This window comes from Fukomys damarensis, unplaced genomic scaffold (assembly GCF_012274545.1).
Source record: "Fukomys damarensis isolate Sample0158 unplaced genomic scaffold, DMR_v1.0_HiC HiC_scaffold_15, whole genome shotgun sequence".
In the NCBI taxonomy this organism is placed as follows: domain Eukaryota; kingdom Metazoa; phylum Chordata; class Mammalia; order Rodentia; family Bathyergidae; genus Fukomys; species Fukomys damarensis.
The window spans coordinates 45,510,349-45,531,209 of NW_022900927.1; the positions used below are offsets into that span (position 1 = coordinate 45,510,349).

Sequence of the window (20,861 nt, forward strand, 5' to 3'; positions counted from 1 at the left end):
TCTTTTTCCTTTCCCTTCCCCCTACCCTTCCCACTTTCCCTACACCTTTAGCCCTTTTCTTCCTATTTCACATTAATTATCTCATTAGGATCTTGTGTACTATTATAGTTTTTCACACCGGAGAAACTATTTGATATTTATACATGAGTGACTTATTTATTTCACTTAGGATTATATCCTCAATATGTATCCACTTTCCTATGAATGAATCTAATTTCTCATTCTTTATGGCTGAGTAGTATTCCATTTTATAGAAAAACCACATCTTCTTTTCCAGTTTCCAACTGATGGGCAAATGGGCTGTTTCCAAGTTTTAGCTACTACAAACTGTGCTGCTATAGGTTAAGTTTTTAATTACATCTTCAAACGCATTGACTGCTACTGGTTCATTTAGAATTTTTATATCTTCTTAATTCAGCTTTGGGAATTCATATGTACTAGGAATCTGTCCATTTCTTCTGTGTGTTCCATCTTATTAGAATACAGGTTCTCAAAGTATTTGTATTGATGATATTCTGAATTTTTGCAGGATCTGTTATGATTTCACCCTTTTCATTCCTGATTGCATGGATTTGAGTCTTTTCTTTCCTTTTTTGGATAAGGTTGGCTAAGGGTTTGTCAATTTTATTTAAGCTTGCAAATAATCAACTTTCTGATTCACTGCTTTTTTATATTGTTTTCTTAGTCTCAGTTGCATTAATTTCTCCTCTGATCTTTATAATTTCCTCCCTCATATGAGCTTTGGGCCTAACTTGTTGCTCTTCTTTTCCTAGAAGCTTAAAGTTCAACATTAGGTTGTTTATTTGAGCTTCTTCTGTTTTTCTGATATGAGAATTCACTGCTATAAATTTCCCTCATAGAATTGCTGTCATTGCATCCCATAAATTATAGTATGTTGTGTTGGCATTATCATTTAATTATAGGAACTAATTTATTCTTTAATTTCAGCTGTAACACACTTGTTGTTCAGAAGGGTGTTATTTGAGTTTCATATGTTTATGAAGTTCTGATTTCTTTTGCTATTTATTTTCAATTTTATTGCACTGTGATTTGATAATATGCATGAGATAATTTCAATTTCTTTGCTTTTACTTAAGCTTGTTCCATAAGCCAGTGTGTGGTCTATTCTGGAAAATATCCCAGGTGTAGCTGAGAAGAATGTGTATTCTGATGTTGTGGGGTGAAACATTCTGTAGACATCTACTAAATCCATTTTTTCAAAAGTTTAGTTCAGTTCTGATTTTTAGTTTTTTGTCTAGTTGATTTATCTATTTGTGACACTGGGATATTGATTATTATAATTGTGTTAGTGCTTAGTATTAGTATTTTTCTTGTCTGTTAATATTTGTTTTATATAGATGAGTGCACTGGTATTTGGTACATATATATTTATGATTATCATCTCTTCCTCTTGGATTTTTCCTTTTACAAGGATGTAGTGACCTTCTTTGTCTCTCTTAGTCTTGGCTTGTAATCCACTTTGTTTGAAAATAGAATAGCTATCCCTACTTTTTTCCAACTTTGTGTCCCATGGAGTATTGTTTTCTATCATTTGACTTTCAGTCCATACATTTCTCCTTGAATTAAATGTTTTTTATGTGCAGCATATTATTGGATTCTGCTTCTTGATTCATTCTGCCAGTCTGTTTGGTTTGCTTGTTGAATTGAAACCATTAACACCAATGTTGTAATTGATATGTACTGACTTATCCTTGTCATGTTATTTTCTGTTGTCGGTTTGCTTCTTTTCCTCTACGTTTAATTGTTTGCCTTGCCTGGTGGATTCATTCTGTTGGGGTTCATGGAGTTGTAGTCTTTGTTATCTCATTCTAGAATGTACTTCAAAACATGTTGGAGTGCTGCTTTGATAGTCATAAATTTCCTCAGGTGTTCTTTGTCATGGAAGTATCATTTCTCCATTAATTTTTGAAAGATACTTTTGTGGGGTACATCAGTCTCAGTTGGAGGTTGTTTTCTCTTAGGGCTTGAAATACTTCACTCCAGGCTCTCCTTGACTTGAGGGTTTATGTTGAGAAGTCTGGTGTGATTCTGATAGGCTTTTTTTAATAGATGATTTTTTTTTCCTAACAGCTTTTAATATTCTGTTCTTGTGTTTAATTTCTAGAATTTTGACTAGTATATGCCTTGCTGTAGATTTTTTTTTCATTATGGCTAATTTGAGTTTTATCAGGCTAATATGCTTGACTTATCTGTATGTCAAATTCTTTTCACATGCTTGCTTGGGAAGTTTTCTACTATTACTTCTGTGAATAGGTTTTTTTTATGTCATTTCCACTATCTCCTGCTTTTTCACTGACTCTGATCACTTTACTGTTACTCTTCCTTTATCACCTAGCAGCTGTTGGATTGGCCTTTCTTATACCCTTGCAATTTTTAAGAAAACATTCTTTTCATGGTCACCTATTTCAATCCTATCTTCTCTATCTGATATTTTATCTTCACATTAGCTCATTCTACCATGTATACTTTCAATGGAATTTTAATCTCCTGGATATCTGTTTGAATCCACTTCATGGATTGAATTTCTTGCCTATGTTGGGCATTCATGGTTTCCATCATTTTCCTAAGCTCTTCTATTTCTTTTATCTTTAGCTACTCTAGAATTACTAAGCATGTCTTTCATTATGGTCACTTTCTCTGTAGTTATCTGAGAAGTGATTTCTAATTTAATTTTTTTCTAGAGTCTCATTCATCTGCTTTGTTACTTTTGCCGTTATCACTTGAGAGAGTCCAAGTGGGTGGCTTTTCAATGTTCCACCTCATTGCCCCCTGGGTTTGCCTTTGGTGAGCTGGAAGTCTGAGGTTATATCTTGCTTCCGTGTCTTCTCATTTTCATTCTTTTTTAAAAATTTAATTCCTGAATTGATGCTTATAAATTGTTTTTGAAAAGTACCTTTACTGATAGTATTTAGAACCCTTAGGAAATAATTACTTCTCAGAGATGTCTTCCAGGCTTTTGAGTTTTAAATCTGTTACAAGATCCTACTTCTTCAATTTATTGGGGATGAGAAGCTTCTGTCTACTTGGTCCAGACCTTGATTCCTTGGCACTGTTATTGTTTATGACCCTTAAACAATCTCAGTCTTAGCATACCAGGAAGAGCAACAGATTAAAACAATTATATCACCTTGGCTAAGGCAGTACAATCAGCAATAACAATAGCATCAAACACAGCCTAGAAAATGATAAATTGTGGTAACTATTGCCACTTTTAATGGTAAGAACTACATTGTGGTTATATCAGAATCTATACCAAACCAGAAAATTGTCTACAGTACATAAGCCCTCAATATGGCAATTTTATACACGGGAGAAAATTTTAAATGGGATGGTGAAGAATCAGAGAAATTGAAGAAGAGGAAGAGATTTGAAGCAAGCATGGAGGACACAGGAAGATTAGAAGAACTTTTGGAAATTAGTGAAGAAGACAGAGGGAAAGAAAGAAGGAAGAAGTAAAAACACAAGTAGGTAGAATAACAACAGTAAAACTAGGAACAATGTTCACACATATAAAGAAAAGGATGATCAAGAAAAAAAAAACAAGAAAAATAAATGCTTACCTCAAAGAGTGTGTCTGCTGTCATTGGTAGATTAATTGGACAGACAGCATCCAGATCCATGTTGATCAATCCCAACAAGCCAGCCATAGATATACCTCAGGGTAGTGGATAATCCCAGCTGGTCTATACTTTTATTTCCACTGAAGTTCAGACTGTTTCTGGCTGTAAGGATAGGCCTGATTTGTTCTAGACACTCTGGGTGCCTCCTGCTGGCTGGAACTTAGCTCCTGGACCTCCTGTCAATTTAACTCAGCAGCCTTCCCCTCACACTGGCAGCTGCTACATGGAACCAGCCTGCAGCTGCTCTGAGTTCTGAGCTCAGTTGGCTCCTCTCAAAGATGGCTACTGGCCAATTACCCTCTCCTGGGGTGGGCATTTCAACCTGAATAACTCACCAGCCATGCAGTCCACTGTGTCCACAGCTCCATTCCACTGGTGCACTTCTCTATGGAAGCCTCTGGGGTCCACAGTAGTCACCATGCATCTGCATATTTGAGCCACCCCTCCCACAAGTCAGGTCTCAAGTGGAATCAGCCATTTGTCACCTCTTTCTTCATTGATGTCTTTCTCTTCAGTCTCCCTATGGGCTTCAGTTCTCACTTCAGATCCTTCCCGGGTCCCAGGAACCAACTTCCTTCCTTCTTCTCATCCTCACATTGCTATATTACAGCATCTGGACACCAAATCTTAGAGAGGCTCTTTCTCTGCTATTCACCACTCCACCTTCTTCCTGGAAGTCAGGTCTGTATATAAATTTAATAAACATCATTACAGCACAGTGTCAGAAGCTCACCTAGGTATCTGATAAATATTAATGAAATGTTCATAATAATTCTACATATTAGGGCTGAGGATATAGTTCAGTGGTGCTGTGCCTTGCTGAGTTTGATCCCTGGTACAAAAAAAAAAAAAGAGAGAAGAAGAAGAAGAAGAAGAATTCCACATATTATAACTTTTGTACATACCACTTTACAGGTGAGTTCAGATAGAAGGAGATTAGGTAAATGGCAGAGCTGGAATTCAATACCAAACAGCAAGCCTTCAGAGACCTTGCTTTTTTTTTTTTTTCTTTTCACCTTGCTTTTAACCACACCAGCAGATGACTGTTTCCATCTTAAAGGCCTTGTTGTCCCACTGCACTGGTCCCCTTACAGGGAAGACAGACACATAAGAACAGAAAGGAATGAATTGAGTGCTGGAGTCAGCAGCAGTGGTAATAGCATTTGGAACTCTGCTATATGAAGATATTGAAAAATGCAACCTAATGCTTTCAAAGAAAAAAGAGGGGGAAGAGAGGTATTATATCACACCATGGACGAATTGCATATTCCCTAGATTTGTGTATGGAAGCCATATAACCTGCGTGACTGAAGTTTATAAAGAAGTATTTAAAATTAAGTGAGGTCCTGAGTGTGGCCCATATACAGTAGGGCTCATGTCCTTATATAAAGTGACATCAGCCAGGTATCTCTCTCAGAATTCACATAGAGGAAGCCATATGGGCACACAGTGCAGTGGCAGGCAGGAGACCCCAGAACACAACCTATCTAAGTTACCAGGGCTTCCTAATTGGGCTTCCTAGCCTTAGTAACATAAGACAAATTTCCATTGTTTAAATTACCCAGCCATAGATTTACCTCAGGGTAGTGGATAATCCCAGCTAGTCTGTACTTTTATTTCCACTGAAGTTACCTCTCAGCCTCTCTTTCTCTCCCTCCCTTTCTCTCCATTTCTCTGTACACACACACACACACACACACACACTCACACACACACCCCACACACACACACAACCACTTTTACCAAGTCTTGTTTCTGCTTCCTTCTGAATTGATTTTATTGGGCTTCCTCTGTATTCTGTGAGTCTGTCTTCCCAGCTCCCCTAGTGGGCCCCTAGACTGGCATGTGACCTATTGTGTGATCTTAGTGAAATCTCAGGAAAAACAACGCCTTTCTTTCTTCACGGCACTAATAAAAGAGTTACACTTGAACCTTACTAGCCTCTCTTGAGTCAGGTACCTACCCCTGAGCCAACCATCATTCGCCAGGACAATGAATGCAATAATTGGATAAACCAAGGAAAGCCTGCAGCCAGGAATCAGGATCAGCCCCTGCTGAATTATAGGCTGAAAGGGGGAATACTCCCCAAAAGGAAACCTAAATGGCTGCCACAAGAGAGAAAAGAAGAAACATCAGAAAGGCCAAACCATAATTAGTGATACAAACTTTATACTAGGCAATTAGCTGTCAACTATAGCTGCACATTGAAATAACATGGGAATTTGTAAAATCTACAAATGCCAGATGCTTACCTTTAGAGATACTAATTAGATGATTTTCCCCAGACTCTTTCTTTCTAGGATATAAGGACTGGGAACTCTAGTCTTAGTTCTTCTCTTTTGTTTGGTGTTTTAATGCAATCTTTTTGGGGATAGGTTATTAGAAATGAATTAGAGAGTCCCTTTTCAAACACTTTTTTATATTGTGCTAAATACTTCTATTAAGATTCACCTGTGTACCAAAAGTGACATTTCCAAGATGATTTCTTTCCATAAAAACTAGTGAGTAAAAGAAATCTTTTCACCCTTGCAGAAGCAAATTACAACATCTATGGTCAATGGATTAGAGTGTAAATATACAGAGCAAACTGAAGGATCTGGAACAGTGCTTGAGCCCAGCAGGACAGCAAGCATGCAATGCACTCTTACTGCTTTGCTTTTGTGGGTTATGCTGTATTCCTGGACAGTTTTAGGTGCTAATAATAAGTGCCTGCAACACCAAAGGATCTACAGTGTATTTTACATGCACATGCAGTTCTCTTTTCTGCAAGTATTGATTACTGCTACATGTGCTATTTTTATCGCTACCATTGATATCTTAGTTCTACATTTCTGGCTTTTCACTCCCGTGAGAAATGAACATGGAAGCAAAACCTAACCGAAATGAAGCAGAAGAAAGAGGAGAAAAAAATGTTCAGCCCAGAAATGCTGTGAAACCCCATCCTTTAGAGTTGCTGAATTTCCTACCTGAAGAAGCAAGTGTAGACATTCAAAGCAACAGGGCTGTGTACCTGCCCCTTGGGCAAGCAGTCACCAGCTCTCAGGAGTTCCTAAGCATTTACAAATATGGCCATGAGTAAAGATATGAGACTGGCTCTGAAATGATTGGAGGAAGAAATAGAAATGAGAGATTAAGTAGCAGTGGGAAAATGGTTGCACTATTCCCTGTAAACAACAGGAAGTAATTTAGAGCATACATTTAAACAGATATGGAATTTATTAAAGGAATACTGCCTAGCTCACAGAAGCACTATAGAACAGGAAAACAAAGCTTAAAATGTGGGCAAAAAAACAGAGAGATCAAAGCAAAACCACACCAGAAGCCCATCTGATGATGACCCCACAGCTGCCACCTTGGTAATGTCAGCTTCATGTCTGCTGGCCTAGCTTTGATACTCTGTGCCATTGCCACACACATTCTGTGATCCACCCAGCTTACAAATATTTAGTGTAAACAATGATTTCAAGAACAGCAACTCCCTCACATAAGACAAAATGACTGTAACTACACTGAGTGCTTAACTTACCTTAAAAATGTGCAACTTATAATATTGAATCCAAATGCATATTTATAACTCATCTCCCAGTAATTCCACTTTGGGATACATCCCTTGGCAAATGCCTCTCAGTGTGCCCAACGATCTCCTGCCTCCGGTGTTTATTGAAAAATAATTTCCCATTTAATTTTTTAATCAGTAGCTGAAGTGAAGATTTTCAACAATTCTTAGAAACTATCAAAGGTCAAAACTGGGATAGAAATAATAATTTTTTAAAATCAATGTTTCTATAAAGATAGGAAACAAAGAAAAATATAATTTTAAAATTTCACTCTTAAGTACAATTTAAGCAATTTTAGGACCTAAAAACTGTTCCCATCTGTACTTTATATCATTACTCCCTAAATTTGTTTATGGTTCTAAGGCTTGTTTGTGTTTTTCTTCCAGGACTGTCACACCCCAAGTCCCTAAAATATACCGTATTCACTTAGTTGGTAATGTAAAGAACAGAAATCTGACCCTAAGATGGTGAAACAGATTCAAAGATTTAAAAGAATATTTTTAGGCAAAATGGTCTTAGATCAGCCACTTTTAATAACAACAATGATGATGATGAGATAAACTTTTCTCCTATAAAATGGGCCGTCACTTCACCTGAAAATGAGCCATCCCCTTTATTCTGGTGGGTGGGCCATCACTTTTCTCCTGTAAACCAAGCATAAATTTTCTACTAACTCAAAAATTCCACAGATTTCCACCCCCCCCATATACATAAATATCGCCAGCTCCAGACTATAATGTTCTTCTCTTTTGAGAGGTCTATTTTCTTGGATTGGGTACTTTAAATTCTGTCTAATAAGCCTCTTTACGCTTCTCAAAAAATAAAAATAATAATAATAAAAATCAGTCTTTCTCAATTAGAAGAGAGACTAAATACTTTCAAAAGCCTGGAACACTTAGAATTAATAGAATGGAGTCTAACAATGTTAAATCTCTCTCTTCCGTTTTTTAAATAACCAACTGTACAAGTGCAGGACAGTCAGAGTGGATTTGTGGGGATATTTCCTCTTAAAATTACTTGCAGGGCTTGAGTTGACCACAAACCTAATATGCATGTTATATGACAGCTAAATTAGCTCTGCTCTTAGGTTACATCTGGGCCTGGTGTTCAACCAAAGGAAGACATAACTGTCTTCTATTATGTGGAAAAGGGGAAAAAACTTAAAACCGTAGAACTCCAGCTAAACATGAGCTGTATTCCTCTAGGAGATAAAACATGAGCAAGTGGATAGAAATTCTGTGAATATATTTCTTGTTTGAGTTCCTTAAGAGAAGGCTTCCAACGGTCGGTCAGTTGAATAAGGTACTGAGCTACTACTGGAAATAAGCAATAAACAAATGAGATGGCTCTCTAATTATTCCCTACCGGGTGAGAGATATTTAAAGATCTTTGGTTTACTTGATATTCTTTTGCATTTACATTTTTTTATCTTCTCAAAAAAGAAAATACACTTTCAGGGCAAAGAAAGAAGACTAACAATTTTGAGAACAAACTATATTCAAGGTTCTTTACCCTACTGATCCCAAGCAGAAGCCTATAGCAAAAGAAACAGTCCACTAGGGCTCACAGAGTGACAAAGATAAAGTTATTTTAAAATTATACCCCATTCTATACCCATGCAGGATGAGGAAGAGCTGATTTAGGAGGCTATTTCCTATGAAAATAACTTGAGGGGTTTGCGCTGACCACAAACCTAATACGCATGTTATAAGATAACATGCATTATACAAAATTATTACAAAATTGCCTTATTTTTGTTACTCTGTTTCCCTTCAGTTCTGCTCAGTGGGGTTATCCTTTCCCTTTATGGATTAAATCTTGGGCCAACCCATGACTTCACTCAAAACAATTAGATACTAGTTCTATAGTTGCTTTAAATTGCATGTGCAATCTAATTTATAATTCAAAACATCCGTGATTGCATTACAATCAAAAGTTGGCACTGATGTAAAGTGAAAACACTCTTGTCTCCCCACTCCCATTGGCCACAGCCTGCCTTTGGTAGGTTGCCTGCAGTGGTGGTGAGCAGTGGGAAAAGGTTGATGGAAAGGGAGGTAAAGTGCAGGGGAAAGTGCTGCAACTGGTACTTTGTAAGACAGTGGCCCATTCTCCAGGAAGGTATGCATGGGTCAGGTGCTTGTCTGATACTAACTTGCTCTTTTATGCCAGTCGTCTGATTTTGGAGACTCTCAAATCTTCCCTTTTCATGGGAAGGGCCTCAGCTTCAGCTGGCCTCTGCTAGTTTTGTGCGAGTTTCTTGTTTGTTTGCATGTTTGCTTTGATTTGTTTTTACTTTTCTTTTGTGGTGCTGGGAATTTGAAGTCAGGTGCCTCTTGTTTGCTAGGTAAGCGCTTTACCATTGAGCTATACCTCTAGCTCTCTGGGTTAGGATGGTTGCTTGTGCTTTCCATTTCCTTTCTCTGAAAGACAAATGTACTTGAGCAGGATGCCTTCAACTAAAACGGAACAAAACAAAAAAGGAGATTGACATCATAATTGCAGTTTCTACACATCTGGGCCTGGGTCCAGGCACCCTTAACCTATCATTAGGCAGGATGGTAACATTACTTTCCACAGCAGCTCTCTGCTCTGCTGTCATCTGTCCACTGCTTTTACAGTCTCAGGCATGAAGTAAGCCACAACCACCCAGCCCCAGGAACACCTGTCACACTCTGAGTGGTCCCAGGGAAGCCCATCTCCTCTGACCTGCACAGGGTGGTAGCCCTGCCATACCTCTCCCCCAGAGGAGGGGAAAGAGCTGCTCTCGCCTGAAGATCACTTGGGGTATTATACCCACACTCTCAGTAAAGAACCCCTGGCTAAGGGGCACATAAGACAAGGAACTGGGTATTTTCTCTGTAAATCTGTATTTTGAGGGTCTACTGTATCTGATATCTATCATATATCATGCCTTAGTCAAAAATTCCAGTTAAACATGTGTTACACTCATCTAGTCCCCTTAATAATCTGTGTGATAACCTTCAGAAACTACTTTACAGATATAAAAACTGAGGCACACAAAGGTTAATTTGCCCAAACTATAGCTAATCAACATGTAAATTATGAGACATGGTTTATTTCAGAGTCTATTCTCCACACTGTGCACCTGCTGTGTTTGGACTTAATTTCATTGTATAAAAGAATCAATCCAAGGTCAGTATTTTTCTAATTGATAGACGAAGAGAGAGACAGTTCTAGGAAAACCACTGGTAGAAAAAAAAAGGTAAAGGAGAAAATCAGCTTTCCTATTCTGGTATTTGCTAGTATAAAGTTTGCTGGGGTAGTTACCTACTTCCTTAGGGCCATATTTTTCTCACCTATAAAAAGGGAAGAATTAGAACAATCCTATTTGTTTTGCAGGATCTTTCCAGACTTAAATGAAACAAAGCACAACTCTGTCCAGATGCAAGGAATCATTAAGATTATCATATTCCTAAGATTACTGTCCCATGAAAGTTGTACTGCAGTAGGCAAAATTGTAAGTTCCTCCTTTACTGAGTGCCACAGGCCAAGGACCTCAGAGATGCTGTCCAGCAGACAGCCTGTTCTGTGCACTGCGGAGGAGGAACTGCTTCCCGAAAATCACTTCAACAGAAGGAAATCAAATTCAGAATAAAAGAAAGAGGGAACGAAACTCAAGAATAGTGTATTGCTGAGACAGGGCCAAGCTGGGAAGCCTCTGGGAAACTTTTGTTGCTTTTGAGAACTGTTAGGCTTGAAAATGAGAGCCAGGTGGAGAGAAAAGTGTAAGGCCACATTAGAAGCGCAGAGAGAGGAAAGAAGCACAAACAGAACTTCAGGGAATGCTAGCATAACAATACAGGAAAGTATTTTTAAATCTACTTACACTGACCAGAGACTTTAAAATACTAAATGTTTGCAAGATGCTATAGTTACTTCACTCCACAGGCTAGAAGAGAAATCATAGGAAGTTCCTTTTCTCTTAACAAGACATTACAAAAGCTGATCTAGTGTAATTAATGAAAAAAAGATGGCTTTGAAACAGAGAGGGCGTTGAACAACAGAATGGGATGGAAATGAAGTCCACATTTAGGGACAATTCCTTATTATCTACTGCACTTTTTAATGCATATCATGTTTGCCAGTATTTCTCTCTCCAAAGAGAATACCACACCAGGTTGGTAAGTGATATAAACATGAACCATTAGAGATTATGATAAAAGCATGGGTGGATAGTTATTCCTTGAACATCAATTAGCATAGTCTCTCCAACTTGAAGACTTACAATTGAATACTTCAACTTAATGGATCTGTTTTCGAATTCCCTTTAATGGCCCTTCTGTGACCATTTATCTACTTTTCCAGACATCCTAAGTAGAAACCATTATGGTCAATATATGTAGAATCCCCTGAGGAGAGCAAATGGAGGGGAGAATGTGGGTTGCCAAATTTGGCAGCTCTGGAGAGAGAGTTTTTGAATTAAACTTGAATCTATGGGGATTACAGTTCATTTATGATGGGCAAAGTATATCTCTTCTCAATTCTGAAAGATAATTCCCACTGATATACATGTGGATTTCAAAAAGGTTTCTCAAAAACTATAAGAATAAAAATTATTTTCATAAAATACAAATGTTCTCTTATTAGCTAACCCTAACCCTAAGCTAATAAGGGAAAAGAAAATATATGAGAAAATGGAAAAAATGTAAATGAAGTGTTTGTAAAGGGGGAGGGAGCAGGGGTGAAGGGAGGGCAGGGATAAGGGGAAAAAATGAGAACCAAGACCCGTCATGTAAAGGTACAAGATCCCAATGATGAATGTAACTGTACTGAATATCTAAAATGTACCAATAAACTCAATGAGGAAAAAAAATGTTCTCTAACTATTGTGGTGCTATGATAGGTCATGTGTTATTTGGCCAATGTTCCTTCTATTAAATGGGGAATTTTGCAAGTTAGGTACCAACTCTGACCTGAGGAAGCTTAGCTCAGAAATTTCATTCTTAAGATATTAGGATAAGATGGATATTTTGATAGAATTAAGGAAGTGAAAAACTTGTAGGACAGTGACTACAAACTGAGAGTTTTTTTTAAATAAGCAAAATTTCAAAAGCATAAGGGTAGACCTGAGCTTTGTTCACTTTTCCTGTTATTAAATAAGTTTTGTTTGAATTTTGGGTTTTTTAATTTTTTTCTGTCAATTTAAATTTTATTCTATTCTATTTTCATAAAAAATGGTAATTGACAGTTGCAACCTTTTATAGTATAAAGCACAGCTCTTTAAATTTTATGTATTTAGTTTCATGAGAAATTATCATTTAGCTTAGGCTTCTAATTTCATTGTGACCATGAGAATATTCACAAAGCAGAACTTATTTACAGGCCAACGGTGGGAAACCACTAGCTTGATTTACTTTGTAGCAAGAGTTAGTTCTCTACTCAAACCACTGTTAATTTATTTTATTTTGGTAAGAATATTTAATGTGAGAAATACCTCTTAACAGATTTTGAAGTATATTTAATACTACATTATTAACTATAGGTTCTGTATTAGACAGAGCTTTAAAACTCGATATTCTTGCAAATATGCAACCTCAAGCATTGCTTTTAAAATTTCAAATATGTGTTTATAGATCTATAGCAACTATGCATTTATTCTCCAAAAAATAAAACCCAGATGGGAGTAAGACTTAAAATGCATTTCTTCACATAAAGAAATTATTTAACATAGATTTCAAACTGCATTGAAACTAGCAAGAGGCTGTTATTTCCTTCAGCATTTACTTTCAATTCATTCTGGTAATTTTTCCCTGTGCATCATAGAGAAACAGCTGCTATTTGTCAAGGAGGCTTTGGCTATATTACCTGATAACCAGTAGAGGTCATCGTCTCCCACATTCTAGCATTTCACAAGAGGGAAAACCCCCGAAGGTTTAGTTGTTCATAAAAATGCACAAAGGGGTCAGAAATTTTCAATATGAAGCTTTCCTCTCAGAAGCTTTGCATAATTTAACCAATATTCAAGTCAGAGGGGAAGAAAGCATAAATAAAAATAATGGTTACAAGATGTTGGTATTGTAGAACTTCAAAACAGAATTTCTTAGAAATTACACAAAAATTCTTCTAGTTGATTTAGTTAATACAAATCCTTTTTTATGTCAAAAAGTTGGAAAGAAAACCTCAAATGTTATCAAGTCCCAACATAGCAAAATCCACATATTTGTAAATCTATATATTTGTGGTCTCTCTTTCCTACTATGTGTTTGGAATCCTTTAAAACCCCAGATGTCTGTTTTTGCCCTGATTTATTCTGTGACTTTGATTCTGTATTTCAGATTTTTTTAATGTATTAGTTTCTTGAGTACACAATGAAAATTAACCTGGTATAGTGTTAATGTTGCCTGCGGTTACCAGTTTGCTAGGCATATTGAAGTGGTCATACATGATTACTGTGGTCAGTTCCCCAAAGAAAGTTTAATTCATTTTATTTAAGCCATGATTGAACTAAGAAGAAAAGTCATAATTTTCAGGTAGACTCTATACATATCTCTAAATAATAAAAGATATGCCCTCTACCAAAAGAAATAAGCTTATGCTTAGTTATTCTAGAATCAGCAAATCAGTGAATATACAGAGACAAATAGTTCAAATATGGCAAGCTTTTCCAATAAATAAGTTTTTGTTAAAAGAGAAACAGTTGTTTTAGAAGTTAGTAAGATTGTCATTATTGGAATATTCAAGGGGATTGGGTACTTACTAATGAAAATATATTAAAAGATTTTAATTCTCAATTTAAGTGGCAAGCTGTACTGTAGTCATAATACTTTTAATTATTAGGATTTTAAATTGATAATGGTGTTATTGCTAAAATTGTGTTGTATTTGGATAATGTTACCTAAAAAGTCTAAAGCTTTTGGTGGCTTTACACAATTGTTTATTTTAAACTCGTCTACAGTCAAAAATGTTATTGACAGTTGATAGATTACCCTTTGCTACATGGGTATACAGGAACCTAGCTTCTGCCTATTTTGCAGCTTGACATCTCCTAGGTCCTTGAAGTACTTTTATAGAAAAAGTAAATGCACACCTACTTATTAACCATCTTGATCTGGAAATGACACAGTTACTTCTGGTCACATACACTGGAGAAAACTAACCATGCATCCCGTATAAATTCAGTGAGAAACAGAAACACTAACTCTGACGGGCCCACTTTCTGGCCCTCTGATACCCAGGTATTTGTCTTACTCTTCCATACACATAAGACAAACTCATTATCTCTGTAAGGGAGTCAATTCAGAGTTACTTCTAGTAACATCGTCCTACTAAAAGTCAAAAAATCTATGTGATGTACAATCCTCTCCATCAAATCTTGCTAATTCCTTCCAAGCCAGTGACTGTATTTATTTCCTCAAGTACAGTGTACCTTCAGCCCAAATCTTACCCACTCTCATGTTCACATCCTTTGCCATGTAAATTTGCAGTATACATGAACTGTGAATAAAGTGTTCTGTCAAGCTTGAACTCTGAGCTTAAACACATGCCTTGCTGTCACCCCTGGGATGTTAGCACAGAAAATGTAAGCAGAAGCTTGCCCTTTACTGTTGACATGAGCATCTGCTTATGTATAGTCTACAGAAGGATGAGACATGCATGAAGCAGGCCCTGTTCTTCAGCCAAGGTGTCCTAGATTAGTTGACAGCCAGCCAACCTCTGGATACGAGTGAACCAAGCCAAGACAGAGCTGCCTCGCTAAACCCCAGCTGATTCTAGACAGATGAGCAGTCAAATACTTAATGTCGTATGACACTTTGGTTTTTGTCATTGTTTATTGTGCAGCCTTATTGGGGTCATGGATAAGTGATACAGTTACCAAGCTAAATCATGGAAGTTTTTGTAAGCAGAAATTTTTTTCTGTCTACAGTCAGCAAAATATCTAACACTGTGGTTTCCCAAATTGAAATTCAGACCTTTGTTGAGCTGATGTTTAATTTATACCAAAATTAGCTAGAGAAAATGCTTTAGGTATTGTAGAATATAAATGTGAATGACTTTTCATATCTTTATAGCACTTTTTCTCAAATTATTTTCAGATCTCCTTTCATTTGATTTTCATAGAAAACTCAATAGGAGATAAAAGGAATATTAGCTCTATATTCCTGACTACTAAATAGTGACTGAGTTACCTGCTCCAATTACAATTTGTTAATGACAGAAAATGATCAAACACATTGGAATCCATGTATCCTGGCTCCCAAAATAGACTTCCATTTCTGAGCAGGTCTTACAAAGTACTGAAAACACGGCTATTTTCCCACACATGTTCCATGATAAATATGGTCAAGACATTCTAACCTCAGAAGTGGATATTTTTCAAGGGTAAGTTTTAACCTAAATCTCTGATCCCAGTTTATGCCTATTTTCTCTAGTGGGGTGCCTACACCAATATTTTCTAGTAAAGGGGGCTGTTGTCATAATCAGTAAACAAGAATTGGGTGCAAAGGAATAGTTGCTATATTAGGGTATCTTGGTCTCAGCACTCTTGACAGTTTTAGCTAAATAATTCTTTTTGTGCTGGGTTTTCCATCGCATACGCAGCATACCTGTACCCACTACAGTCAGGTAACGTTGCCCCAGTTGTGACTACGAAAGATGTCTCCAGATATTGCCAAATATCTACACTGATTGGTACTTGCTTCCTGCCCCATTGAGAAACATGGGTATGCAAATTAAATGCAACAGGGTTTTGCATGAGTGGCAGCTTCATAGACTATCAGAATCATAACCTAAGAGATGAATTTTGTAACCTTTTTTTTATTTTCTAAGGGAGAAAACTACATTCAAAATGTTATGCAAGCACACAGGACTGATTAATGCCATGCCTCTCATAAAACACTTATTTTTCTATATATTGAATCCTCTTTATTATGCAAATGAAGGGATTTTGGATATTTCCCACAATTTCCAATTCTTGTTGTGGTTCAAGTATTGACTTACTGGTTTGCACTTGGTCTTTTATAGAAGCCTGATCCCACATAGATAACACCACAGACATATCCTCAACTGACTTCTGTTCTAGGTCTCCATAACTTACTCACAAACCTAACCATCTTGTCACTATCTTCTAGGTCAGGCCCTGGTAGCAATCTTTTTCCTTTGTTTCCTCTTTCAGATCTATGCTTTTAGGTCCAGCTCTCAGTTATTACCAAGACCAATTTTGGGGGAGTAATCTAGATTTTATCTTGTCTTTACCTCTGTCCTCTTTGAAGCCTTCTTTGAAAACATCCTTTGTCATTCAATAATTCTAGTCCTGTACTAATCAACTGTCCCAAGACAGTGCCTTCTTAACCTAAGAGCTCCTTTACTGCACTAAGTAGGCATATTTTCTTTTCAGATTATCTCCTTCCCAAATCATTGATCAAGTATTCATGAGTCCTGTTCACACGTTAAAAGACAGATTAGCATTTTTCTGTGAAAGTTTTCATTGTTTTATTTTTTAAATAGATGAACGTTGTATTTCATCACAAAAGCTTTTTATTTTTTCTTTCTACCTAAAATAGCCTCTCAATTATATCATTGCTTAGTACCATAGGTATATTATACTGCCACCTTTTATATGTTGAAACAAGTAAGTGAAAACAACAAAAGTTATCAAACATGAATTAATAAATTCAGTATTTTGAGAATGCTGTTTTATGAGGTTGGTAGAAAATAATTATTTGATAAGGATGCCAAAGCAATGAAAAGTCCATAATTAAAAATCTTGCTATCATAGTCTTCACAGCGGAAAAAATGTTATCTATCTGTATCCAGGAAATTGATACTTTTCATTACAGCTTATCAAGAAAATAATCTGGTTTCAAATGACTATGCATTATCCTATTACAGAGAATTACTAGTCTTTGGACTAAAGAAGAAAGAGGAAAAATAGCATTCCATAGAGTACTGGAAAGTGTGTTCTTTTTACTTACTTGAGTAGTTACCAGTTTGTTTTTAAAATTATTTAGTTTGGCTCAGTAGTAGAACATTTATTTAGCATGCATAAGGCCCTAGGTTCAATCTTTAGCACCCTCTAACATACATATACACAGGAAAGAAAAATTACTTGAAACTTTTAAGAAAAAGAAGGAGGTAGAAGGAGAAATTTGGGAAAGGAAGATATTAAAAATCTCTATTGATGCAAACAAATTGAGAAGTGAATTATTAATGAGGTTGCAATTTGACGCTCTCTGAGATGTAGGTATTGAGAAACTTCTACTCCAAATGATATCTACAAAAGGAGGTGAGGCTAAGATCTAGAAAAATGAAACTTAAGGGTATTGCTACATTGTACAGTTCTGAATCTCCTATTAGCAGGCAATATATATTAAGTGGAAGGCTAAGGTAGGGGGATCACAAGTGTGAGTACAACCTAGGTGATTTAGCAACCTAGTGAGACACCATCTCAACATAAAATTTTCTTAAAAAAGGACTGGGGGTGTAGCTCACTGCAAAGGTCCTGGGTTCAATCTCCAGGATCATACACGTTATCACCTGGAAAATATGAAATGTTAAATCTCAACTCTGATCTCAAGTTATAGTCATCATGTGGTCATTGAGTTTTAGAAAAGTTATTTCCAAGCTACAGAAGATACTTTTGACTTGTGTAGGTTGAAAAGGAACTATAGGCATATTTTAAAGAATTTACTTGTAGCTAGCTATATGGTTTTTTTTTTTCAGCTTTAATTGAGTTTATTGGTACATTTTAGGGATACAGTACAGTTATATTCATTGTTGGGATCTTGTACCTCTACATGACAAGTCTTCCTTCTCATTTTTTCCCCTTAACCCTGCCCTCCCTTCACCCCTTCCTCCCCTCCCCATCTACAAACACTTTATTTTCATCTTTTTATTATCTCACATTTTTTTCTTTTCCCTTATTACCCTTCCCCTGCCCATCACACCTTCCCTACACCTTTAGCTCCTTTCTTCCCATTTCTCAATGTCAGTAATCTTATTAGGATCTTATGTATTATTGCAGATTATTCACACTCGAGAAACTATTCGGTGTTTACACATGTGTGCCTTATTTATTTCACTTAGGAGTATATCTTCAATATGTATCCATTTTCCTATGAATGAATCTATTTTCTCATTCTTTATGGCTGAGTGATATTCCATTTTATAGAAAAACCACATCTTCTTTATCCAGTTTCCAACGGATGGGCAAATAGGCTGTTTCCAAGTTTTAGGTATTACAAACTGTGCCGCTATAAACATGAGTGCGCATACTTCTCTGTGATGTGATTCTTTTAGTTCTTTTGGAAAGATACCCAGCAGAGGGATGGCTGGGTCAAAGGGAACCTCTAGTCCAAGCTCTTTGAGGTATCTCCATATTGATTTCCATAGTGGTTGCACCAGTCTGCGCTCCCACCAACAATGGAGAAGGGTTCCTTTCTCCCCACAACAATGCCAACGTTTGTTATTGGGTGATTTCTTGATAGCAGCCATTCTTTGTGGGGTGAGGTTTAGCTATATGTTTTTAACATACCTACTAATGTGTATTTTTATTTTAAATGGGAGAGAATATTCATGCATTATATTTATAAAGTATTTATACAATATTTAAGTTAATTTTGACATGTAACATTGCAGTGTACACATTAAAATATTTACTACATCTACATATTTAAATGTCTGTATCATACCAAAACAAAACTTTAAATGTGATAGATTTTTATTTTTTTAAAAAAGAAATATTTTTAGTGGCATCAAACCTGCCTTGCAAGTGCAAAGTCCTGAGTTTGATTCCCAGTACCCAAAAAGAGAGAGAGAGGGAGAGAGAGAGAGAGAGAGAGAGAGAGTGGGAAAGCTTTTATTTGTACAATAATATTGCTTAGTGCTACCAGTTGTAAATGTGGGAATCTGGGTGCCTAGTCATTTACCAGGACAGAATTCAGACTCTCTTAGAAAATGTCTCTGCCTCCCTTGATTAAGAGGGGAAAACAATCTTCCCTGCCATGTCACCTGCCTAGGATTAATTTCATTCTCTCTCTGGTAAGGGCAGAGAGCATCTTGTAATTACATCTGCTTGTTAGTGTAGCCTTTACAAAGAACTCAAGTATGCAACAGAGTGTCATTTAGCTCAGTCAAGGTGGATTTATATGAAGTAAAATGAGTTGGAGACAAGAATGGTGTGATAATTTTAGATCTTTTTAAATCTAAAAAGCTTTATGTCACCATTAGCATGTTCATTAGAGAAGCATTCAATTATGAGATGAGATTTTTGCATATATAATGCATCAAATTAACCAGATGAAATTAACTTTAAGCTTTTTTATTTTAACTGTCTTCGAATCTCAGTTTTGGAAAAAGTAATTTTTAATTTTTAAATTAAAAATTTTAAACTAAAATTTCCCTATAGGAATAGCCATTCTCTGAAAACTTTGAAGAAGATAGAGAATAATCTAAGGTAATAAAGATGACCTCTAGAGATCACAGATTTCTTGTTCTGTATTGAAACAAGCCCTAACGCTGTTTTCCATCCCTGATATCTGCCGTATAATGGGGAGGGATCACAAATTCAAAAACCCAGGGAGAACCAGGTGCATCCCTATATTCCTGGTTACTTGGAAGGCAGAGGCAGAAAGACCACAAGATTGAGGTCAGCCTGGGCAATACAGCAAATCCACATGTTAAGTGAGTAAATAAATAGTTCAAGGAGTCCAGATAGGAAAAGAAACAAAGGAACATTGTTCAGTGTAAGGTAATGGAGGTGAAGAAACTATGGAAATTGGAGCCATTATGCTCATCTCAATACATCCATGGTTATCTAGTTTCAACCAAATGTTGAAATCATAGGCCCGCTTTTGACAAATATGCATATTTATGGAAATTTGTTTAAGTGTCAAATTTGGCAAGTAATTCAAATTAAAGGGAAAGATGTCTGAGGTCCATTTTGGTGCAGGCCAAAAGAAAGGTATGAGCCACAATCAGCCCAGAGCCTATCCATGTACAACCTCTAGCTTAGAGTCAAATGATATTAAAAGTCAGAACCATTATGAATATCAAGAGACAATATAAAAAACTATAGGGAGCCCTTTTGTTACGAGGGATAGAAAATCCAGTTTCTACTGTCTTTTTAAAAGAGAGTTAGTGTCTCCCGTGGAAAATCCAAATGTACATTGGGATTTAGGCATTAGCAATTTAAATAATGTCAACATCGCTTTTCCCATTTCTCCCCTCAGCCTTCCAAGGTGTGTGCTGTATGCTTAGGCAACACATGGAAGCAATCAGAAGATTCAGGATCTTCTGTTATAGCTGAAAAATACCTATTATGTTCCAGACTTCACAACTTCATGCTATACCTCCTTAGAAAAAAACAAGTCCTACAAAAGAAAATAAATTTCTCTTTCCAGAAAGGGGCAAAAGAGTGATTTCTTGTAAGTAAATACCAACCATGAGGTTGTAGACTCTACTCTGGACTACTATTGCCTATGAATAGAATTGACATATAAGACATTCAGAACTTCAGGAACTCCCCTGGAACAATCCCAGCCAATAACACATTATGAGAATACACAAGTACCTTCACAGTATTTTCTTTAAAGATTACTACTGTAAAGAAAGGATGGGCCAGGGATTTAGCTCAGCGGTTTGGTGGCCTGCCTTGCAAGTGCAAGGACCCGAGTTCAATCCCAGGTACCAAAAAAAAAAAAAAAAA

The 20,861-nt window shown here is 36.6% G+C and overlaps 1 long non-coding RNA gene across 1 annotated transcript in view; it reads right to left on the minus strand.

Moving 5' to 3' along the window:
- Window positions 1-4,223: 4,223 nt before the first annotated feature.
- LOC104852454 overlaps window positions 4,224-20,861 on the minus strand; it is a 36,613-nt gene continuing 19,975 nt past the window's right edge. The window contains exon 3 of the long non-coding RNA XR_777497.3: window positions 4,224-4,324. This is a non-coding gene — a long non-coding RNA (uncharacterized LOC104852454). The remainder of the gene's footprint in view (window positions 4,325-20,861) is intronic.